Source organism: Pelodiscus sinensis, chromosome 3 (assembly GCF_049634645.1).
Source record: "Pelodiscus sinensis isolate JC-2024 chromosome 3, ASM4963464v1, whole genome shotgun sequence".
NCBI lineage: Eukaryota > Metazoa > Chordata > Testudines > Trionychidae > Pelodiscus > Pelodiscus sinensis.
The window spans coordinates 17,955,998-17,966,077 of NC_134713.1; positions in this window are offsets into that span (position 1 = coordinate 17,955,998).

Sequence of the window (10,080 nt, forward strand, 5' to 3'; positions counted from 1 at the left end):
TCTTTTAGCGCTAGACTTGAAACTAGCCCCCAGTGGAAAGTAGAAGCTGCGTCTGTTTAAAGTGGAGATAGTTTATCTTCCATTATAATGGTTTCTTGAAAGACACAAATAAAACAAAACAAAACTTAAGTCTGCGTGAGTGCTAATGTTTTCCCTCATACTGGGGGTTTCCTTGGTAAAATTCAGATGTTTCCTTGGATCCCGATTAAAATAACAAACTGCGATATTTACTAGGATGTTATTTCAAGTTTTCTTGAGCGGCTTTCTGGTTCTGTCTGTTGCGATTTCTCAACAAATACAAAAACAAGAGCTGCAATGATATATTCAAGGAATGTAGGTGTTTAGCCAAACCAAACAGTTTTCTCCCCCAAACAATCATTTATCAAGAGCGTTTGTCACTACAGTATTTAAGATTTTCTTTTTAAATTACAGGTGCTTTGTCACGATATTAAAAACAAATTGTTATGCCAGGCAGCTAGATTTAGATGTACTTACAAGTAGCATGATGCAACAGAAACAGTTCCAGGGACAACCTCCTGATGAAGTTATACTCCGTGATAAATAAAACACAGCACCTCCTTAAAACGGGACTAGGGGTACACTATTCTGAGTCTGCATCGCTCGCGGTGTAACACAACAGCCACTGAGAATAATAAATAATAGTCCAGGGGAGGGGGAGATTTTGTTAACTGTTTTTCTCCTGTGAGATACTTATTATAACGGGACTGAAGCGGTTTCAAAAGCTAAAGGTCACTTTAAAAAGCATCTGTCAACTCCCTTCATTGGTTGGCATCGTCTCTCTGGGGTTTGGGTCGATAGTTGTGTCTCCCCTCCCCCCTGGTTTGTGTCTTTCTGACATTTACAAAGTCGGGATAAAAGTCAGGAGTCCCCTCCGCCCCCCTGCAGGTTCACATCCAGCGCTGCGGAGTTCGTGGAGGATGTACCCGCGTGTGGGATGCCAGGCTGGGCTTTGCCCGGGCAAACACACCAGAAACGCCGTAGCGCGGTAGAGTCACACCACCCGGGAGCCGCGTGCACTGTTGCAATCCGCACACCGCCCGTGCGCTAGCCCCCAGCAACTTCACAGTTTGCCCAGCTGCGCGGAGCGATCGGCGCTTTGGGCGACTCCCCGCGGTGCCAGCGCCAAGGCCCCAGGTGCCTGCGCCCAGCCTCGCACATGCCGCTTCCCAAAGTATTTCCCGATCCCACTGCCCGGGGCTTTCGGGGAGATCCCACCTCCCACCCCCTTCTCGTGCGCTCGCTTGCAGCAGCGCGCCAGCCTGGGCTCACGCAGCCCCAGCCTGGATCTTCAGTCCAATTCCTCTGCTCCAGGAAGCAGGCTCCGCCTCTCCCCTGTCCGCCACCACCAGCCCTTTTGCTCCCGGGGCTGCAGAGGGCGCCTCGATAGTCCTAAAGGACCTACTTCCGGCGGAGAGGCTGGCCCAAAGCTGCTCCTTGTCCTGCCAGCCCCCAGGCGACAGTGAGGGACATGCCGGGTGTGGGGACCCAGTCTGGTTCACTTTTGCTCCATGCCTGACAATTCATCCCCCCTGGCAGCCTGGGGAAGGGGAGAGGATTTTATAATTGTCAGCAACACATTAATGACATATTATTAAAGCAAATTTTAAACTAAGATCCCATGACTAACGCTGTAAATTCAGAAATTGACAATATATACCTGGGATTGGCAACTAAGTTCCCTCTAAGCCAGGGCTTCTCAACTTTGGAAGCCTCTCAGGGCCAAAATGATACTCACAGCACATGCTGAGGACTGCAACTTAAGTATGGTTGCATAACATACATATATATGCAAATAGCTTCTTTCACATTGACGGGCATGATTACCAAAATTAGGGCAAGACTACACAACACACAGGCCCCACTTAAATCAGTTCCACGGGTATTAATAAAATGCAATATCTACCTGATTTCCTCCCATATGTCAGCACTTTTATTGAGCAATGACAGTCTAGGAAATTAACTACTAAATCACCTATCAACAGAAGACCATTATATTGGCTACTTTTTTGTTTTAGCTCCCACCCGTGGGCCACATGTTGAGTAGCCCTGCTCTAAGCTGTGTAGCCGCCTGTACCCCCTCTCATATCCTAACACTCAGTCTCAACCTGCAGCCTCCTCCTGTATTTGAATCCTTCAGCCCCTCCAGCCTGGAGCCCCTTCCTGTATCCCAAACTCCTCATCCCAGCCCCACGCCAAAGCCCTTGCCCCTTCCTGCACCCCAACTCAGCCCAGAGTTCCCATATAGAGCCAAGCCCCAATTTAGAGCCCTCATCCAACCCTTTGGCCCCCACCACACTGTCTATGTGCAGAATGACTTTTGTGATGTTATATGTGTACCAGTATAGAGGAGATGTAACAACAGTCATTCCACACATGGACATAAAGATTAGAAGGAACATTGGTTGGCACATGTCTGTTAAATGGGTTCAGTACCACTTGAATGGTTCTTTCATAGGTTCAGTGTTCTGCAAATAGGTCTGGCAGGCTTTTTCACTATTAAGTTAATGAGATCCTCTCCAGTGTTGGACTCACCAGGCTGCAGCAGCCACAGAACAGACATAGGAAGAGGCAGGTGGATGGACATTAAGAACCAGTGTGTCTCAACTGCATATTCTGTGTCTGGGTAAAGATGGCCCTGCCTCCCCCCCCCCCCCCCCCCCACCACAAAAAGTCAACACTTTCCCCTGATGTAACAAAGTTCTAAGGATCCACCTCAGAAGTTGTCTACTTGCTGGGGGGAATTCATGTTACAGCTGCTTGAGAACCCACCATTCTTCAGAAAAGAGCCAGAGTACAAAACCCGCACTCAGTCAAACACAGTTAACGGGGGTGTTTAAAAAGGGGGAAGGGAGTGGGTGTGTTTCTAATCCATTTGAAACCTCAGGGTTCAAACAGAAACAGTATTAACCTCCACTCACTGCTCTGGAGTAACTTGCTCTGGTGAGGCTTATTTCAAAGTTTGACTGTTTGTCTGAATTCATCATCTGCATTATTGTGTTGCTGCCACATTACTGTAACCAAAGACCCAGCGGCATCTCAGTCTTTAACCAAGCTCTGGTTTGTGGATTGTTTATCATCATCATAGTAAATAAAAACAACAGAAGCCACTTAGCTCTTTTTGTGGGGGTGCAGGGAGAGAAATGCGAGCAACGGTCAGATAGGGTCAGTTTCCCAGATGGTGTAAATCTGTATGACTGCACAAGGGACCTTTGCTGATAGGTACCGGCTGGAGATCTGAGCCAAGCAGATTAATTCTGCACTCATAACTGCAAATCTGGAGTGACTGCACTGAGTTCATTGGAACTGTACTGCTATAAAGCCAGTGAAAATTAAAAAAAACCAGACCCTGAGAGTTTACACACACACCACAAAGGAACAAACCCTGACTGCCCAACACAAAGAGATGCACATTATAAATCCAACATTCTGTCCTCTCTATCAATTTGCATCTATCAGAAGAGGAAAAGTGCAGAGTTTCCCATCTGTTCTGCATTGCAACTTTGGCTAAATCCTTTTGGGTTTTCTTGAATTTCCATCAGCCCAGCCCAGTCCAGCTGCAGGACCTTCCAGAGCTGCAGTGGCCCAGAGGTTCCTGAAGTGCAGCCTCTCACCCTCTAGCTCTTTCCTGCTCCTTGGACAGATCTGCTTTCCTCCCTTTGCTAGGAGTGCAAACCCTTTTGCACATAACTTCGTGTTGGCAGGTGGCCACCCCCATCAACCCCTTCCAAAGCCCAAATTAACATACAGCAGTAGCAGACAATGGAGAGGAAAGGTCGCAGTTTTATTTTACTACTTAATTTGTGAGTTTGTAGGAGAAAACACCCTTACAACTAGGAGAGATTTTATATCCATTGGACCTTGCTAGCAATCAGATCTGTTCCAATAGAGAATAACACCCCTTTCCACTTGAGGGCGCTATCAGGTGCCAGTCATACAAAGATCTGCCCCCCCACACACTTAGCCATAGCATCCGTCACTGATATGATATGAGGCTGGGTCTGGTCCCACTCAGGGACCAAGTCTCCCCACCTCATCACTCCTCTTACACTGAAGAATCCTCCTGGGAACTAAACAGCCAATTTTAAAAGACATCACACATTACTGTTCCTAAGAAAACCCCTATTTCTTTCTCTGCCCTTTACAGATCTAAATTAAAGATAATGGGCCAAATCCCATTAAAGATAATGGGATGAAGTCAGTGGCCCTACCCCAGGGATGAAGGATTGCATCACTAGTTAGCTGCAATAAATGGCCACAATCTGGAGTGCATAAACCAAGATGTTCTGAGATATTGCCTCCTGTTGAACAGAGTAACCCCCTCCTCTCCACATCAAGCTACCAAGTGATTTAGCTGGAGTGAGGGTAAGGAATTTGTATTAAACCTGGATTTATTTTCGTGCAATTGATTCTCTTTTTTCTAACTCCCTCACTGTCCTTGTTTCCCAGAGATTCGGCCAATCTGTAGCCTCTCCCAACCAAACCCACGGCCATTTCTCAGAGGCAACATCTCCTCTCTCCTTCCCTGTGCTGACCTCACTCTCACCTGTGCTGGCAACTCTTCAACTGACTGAACATTCTCTCAACCACTCCATCACAATCTCAGTGCTCTCTCCAGCACCTCCACCCTGCTTGGTTGATTTGTTCTACTGAGCCCTAGCTTTGCTCACTCACCTCCCATAACCCTTTGTCTTGGTCCCCAAAATGTTGGCCCCCACCTTTAATTAACTTGCCCCTAACAAAACACACTGTAGTGAAGCATATGTTTGAGGCTGGAGCAGATGGCTGCTCTGTTCCTTAGGGCCCTAGGCCTGAGGAGGGGGAATGCATTGTCTCCCTTATACCACAACATTTCCTGAATCGGCACAACCCTGAGGCATGGAGTGAAGACCACAGCTTGGCTGAGTTTTAAAGCAGGCTGCTGGAGGCAGAATTGGTGGACCAGTGCTGCTTATCACACAGCCACTCCATAAGAACTTCACTCCATGCCTCAGGGTTGTGCCGATTCCTAGTGAGGGAACTGCACCAATTGAAAAGCCATCTATAGAGGCTCTACCCCAAGGGGAGTAAGCTTGGCTTTTGGTTTACTTCAGGAAAGGAAGTCTTGATTTGACAACAGTCAGCCTTCCAGCTGAAGGAAGACCATCTCTTCAGGAGAGCAACTGAGGCATCAGTTGCAAGGCAGCAGCTGCACACCTGACACTGGAATGATAAGCTATAGCCTCACAACCACTCACTGAGATTTCTTGCCATTTGCAGCTATTAATGCAATAAATATAAACAGTATTGATATTACCATTCATACCTCATAGACCAAGATGATTACCACCAGCCCAGCACCTACTTCCAAACTTCAGTTCTGCTGGCAATCAAGCAGCATTATTTTTGTGTTAAAAAATCTGCCAGTGCCTCTTCTCATAACTTGTTTCAACTAAAAGCTAAGATACTGGCTTAGGAAAAAAAATAGACCTTCCAATTAGCCACTAGATAAAAATAAGAGAAAGTCTGAACACTTTACTAGATGCAAAGGACATCCTGTTCCCCCTCTGAGGATATTGAACTGATGAATAAGCACAGATGACACATCACAAGTCAACTTCTTAATGAAGGCAATTCATTTACCAATCCTCCATTCACAGAGAAGTCGGACTAAAGTCACGTCTTCATAAGGAAAATATGTTTTCCCATCAAGATGGTGAACTCAAGGTAGCTGTCTCCATGTAAAATCCTAATGGACACAAGGCAGTGGAGTTTTTATCTTGATGAAGCCCAGTCAAAGTAAATCCAGGTCTTTACACTGTCATGTCTCCATTAGGATTTTTCACAGAGATAGCTACCATGACTTCTCCATCTTGATGTGAAGTCACACCTATTTTTTTGCATTAAAGACATAGCCGTGACCTGATGCACCTCTGTGTTCACACCTCACACACTACTGTAATGAGGCTTGGACAAAATATGATTTGTATCAAGGGGATCCTTTGGAAACTAATAGGCCGCAGGTTCTTAATATCATTGCAAAATGTACATGATAACCTTATAAGTGACATTATGAATTCCCTTTGTATAATGAGAACTTAAATAATTCACAAGCAGGAGTTCTTATTTCAAAATAACAAGCCCATTATTTTGAAATAACAGGCTTTCGGAGTGTGGATGCTCTTCTTGTTATTTCGAAATAAGGGGAGTTATTTAAAAATAACTTCTCAGTGCATACATGCCCTTGGTTAATGGTAACCAAGGCTTGTGAAGACCACACCTTGGCTGAGATTTAAAGCAGGCTGCTGGAGGCAGAATTGTTGGACTAGGGCTGCTTATCACACAGCCACTTCATAAGAACATAAGATCAGCCATAAGAATGGCCATACTAGGTCAGACCAAAGGTCCATCTAGCATGCTTGTACACTGATGGTGAGCTACAGCAGCAGAGCATCTTAAGGCCCTTCAGGGTTACAGGACTAGCACTGAACCAATCACTCACTGGGCTGGGTTGCACCCCAAAATGTGACAGTAGCCAGTAGCAACATTTTCAAAGGATTATTGCACCTCCTTCTACAATGTCTAAACTTTACCCATATGTCTTGCTCTGTTCTACATCCATCAGAGCAGGTTCTTGCAAACTTTCCACACTTTTCTGATTACAAGGGTTTTGATTGGTTTATACTCCATTTAGATTGGCAAAGAATGGCACTCCTACTAATTGTGAGAAAGAGAACTGTAGCTATAGAACAAAAGACTCATAGCTGTGTTCTGTTGGGATGGTACAAACCTTGTGAAAACCTATATCCTATCTAAATCAATAGAAATTGTAGAAAGTTCTTGGAATAAACCTTCTTTGTCATAAGGGCAATTTAGACCCATATCAGGAGGCTGTTCTATAACATCCGGCACCAGTAATCTGAAACAAGGTAAGTGGAAAAAATGAGAGTCCTTAATTTGGCTACTATTAGAGGGGTGGCAGAGTTAGACTGACTGCCTATCTCATTTTAAAAGGAACACATTCAGTAGATTATTCTGTCACTAAACTGCCACCAGACTGTCCGAAAGGAAGATGCCATGTCAGCACTTTAACAGTTTCTGTCCAAAAATCACTAAAACCGTAACTATTGGAAATGACTCAACGAACGTGATATCATGAGACTTTTTTGACTATGATTTCTGGTCAGATAGTAACTAACATGATTGCCAATGTTAGTACAGACCCTTGCAAATCTTATTTACTAACCTTTTTCCTTGCCATGGTTCATCCTAGGATTCGGCCACAACAAGGTATAGATGTTGAGAAGTGTCTACATTATAACCATGTTAACTAACTTGAGTTAACCAGAAAGTACATAATTCAAGTTACCATCCGCCAAAAAACATACATGAAATCTTCTCTCTGGACCTGAGAGGGCCTGACAGAATTAACTCCACATGGTAACAGACAGAGGACACAGTTCAATGCTCATACTAGTTGACCCCTTTGACACCATCAGCTTTTACAGACTGACCCATATATATTACTTAGCTATACCAGACAGCACAGCACAGCTATGGCTAGTCTTTCAATAGCTGAGTTCCCACCCTTCAACCATCACCTTATCTCTTCAGACACCCTACACCTCTGCCACAAGGTGGCTGGCTCCTATGTGGGGAGCAAATGCCACGATTTCTTTTCCTTTTGTTTAATGATGAAGCATAGTCACTTACTGAATCTATGATGCATGCACTGGACACTGTAAATAATTCAAGTCTTTTGCCACTCCCAGGATTCTTAATAATTGTGAGTTTACTTTTTATAGGGCTCCATTTTCCTGGTGTTCTTATACTAAGTATACTAAGTATTTTAGCCCAAAAGTTTAAACTTTCAATTTTTCATGTAAATATCCCCTTTCAATAGTGTACTTTTTGCACACCTGGAAATGATCCGCTTGCTGTTCCTGGGACACTGTACATCCCATGTAATCCATCTTAATTTTTGTTTTTATTATAAACAAATTACTGTGTAAAGGTGTCTCTATATGGCACCCTTAGTTTGAAATAAGATACGCAATTTGCACTACGCGAATTGCATATCTTATTTCAATTCTTTTTCGAAATAGGCTATTTCAAAATTTATCGTGTCTACACAGGGCCAAATTTTGAAATAAAACACTATTTCAACGCGCTTTACAGGGATGCTGAAATAGTGCCTCCGCTATATTTCACAATAGCGGATATATTCTAAAGACACGGGGTAGTTATTTCAGGATAACTGCTGGTATCCCTAAATACCATTGCAGAGTAGATGTATCCTAAGCCACACTGGCCAGCTAAAATTTTCAATAGAACCACTTCATTCTTTCTCTCTGGGTCTTGGAGTATTATCAGTATTTTCAACTCAGGCATATTTCACAGAATCTTTCTCCCTTTGTTTCTTTTGCCTATATGTCCTGCCATTCCTCTCTTAACTCATTTGTAATTAGATTTTTAAAGGGCTCTCTACAACATTTTGTTGTTTGACAATATTTTTGCCATTTTGTCTGCTGGTTCATTGCTTGCTACCCCTACATATATTGAGATCCATTCTGATCCTATGATTACACCCACATGCGTCAATCCTGTTAGTAACAGTAATGTTTCAGTACGGGTATCATGCTACTAGCTAAAATGCAGGGCCCTCTCTGCCTGAAATAGACTTTTTAAAGGAGAATGAGCCCATCTCAGCCTAGTGGTAAGTAACTAACTGCCGAGGTAGCTGGCCTAATGAGTCTTTAGACTTGGTGAAAAGCTACCAAAGTGCAGTTGGAGAAGGGAAAGGGGCTCAGGGAGAGACCTTGCAGCAGGAGGCCCAGTCTGAGGAGAGCTGCATAGGGCTGTGGGAAGAGCTGCAGTAAGTAGGTAGTCCCCACAGAAGGGCTGACTCTAGGGAAGGAATTAAGTTTGAGTGTGTGAGGCAGGAAAGGGCCTGGATATGGGATTGATAGATTCCGGTAGAACTGAAAAATACAGATGGCGCCTGCCTCCCTGCTGAGACGTCTGTGTATAGATTCATCATGTGCTTCTCCAGAACTTTGTTAATAGGCCTCAGAAGGAGACTTTATTCAAGACATATGAACTTACTGATGACCCACTTGAGGAAACTATGAGAGAACAGAGTTGCAGCATGACAAGGGGGCACGAAGCAATGGCAAGTGCCTTTTACACTCCTCCTGCACCCCGCCTTCCCATGGTCTCCAGTCCATCCATGTCCCTAGCTTCTCTGTAACTCCCAGTTCCCTCCTTCCTGTCCTCTGCTGGCCTAGTTGATGGATCCCCATCCCTCCATTCCTCTACCAAGCCCTTTGCCCTCTGTCTCTCTGCAAAGTCACTCCTAACATCTGGTTCCTATGCTTTTGCATTGCATATTCCTCTGAGGGAAATTCCACTAAAAACGTGTTCACTCCTCTTTTGGCCCCACTGTGTTCCTTGCCAAAGAGCAGTGCTTTTCTGCTCTCATTCACGCCCATGCTCACAACCCTGATCAGCTGTTCAGCCTGTAAACTCCGATAAGCTGGACAGCTAATGTCATCACTTTAGTAGGCAAGTTTTCCCCATTGCTAAAGAAACTCTAACATCCCTGTCGACTTTCCCATTACCAATAATTCCCATATTTGAGAGAGTTTTAATGGAGGCTACACAAAAACAGAAAATCCTCATAATGGGGTGATTTTACCCATTATCTGTATCATTATCCCATGCAAGATTATGCAGTTGGTCTCAAAGAAAGACCAAGCCCTTAACTGTGACAAACTAATGATATTGACTTGAATGAAGCTATGAAAATCTTATAAAACAAGCAGAAAAAGGACTGAGTAAAGTAGCAAACTGCCTTCTTTCTTACTGGGACACCTTTTGGGATCCTCTACAGGTTAGTATTTTAATATGGAGAGTCACTCTTTGGGAACTTCTGTTTTCCTGTGTTTTTTTTTTCTTCTGTCCTGACCTCTCCTTTCCCTTTCCTAGTATCTTTTTCTGTGGGCAAACTGCCCTTATTACCTTATTATACGTCTCATGCCTTGGGCCGCTGCCTGTTTCAAAGGGTGAGCTACAGGTGGAGGA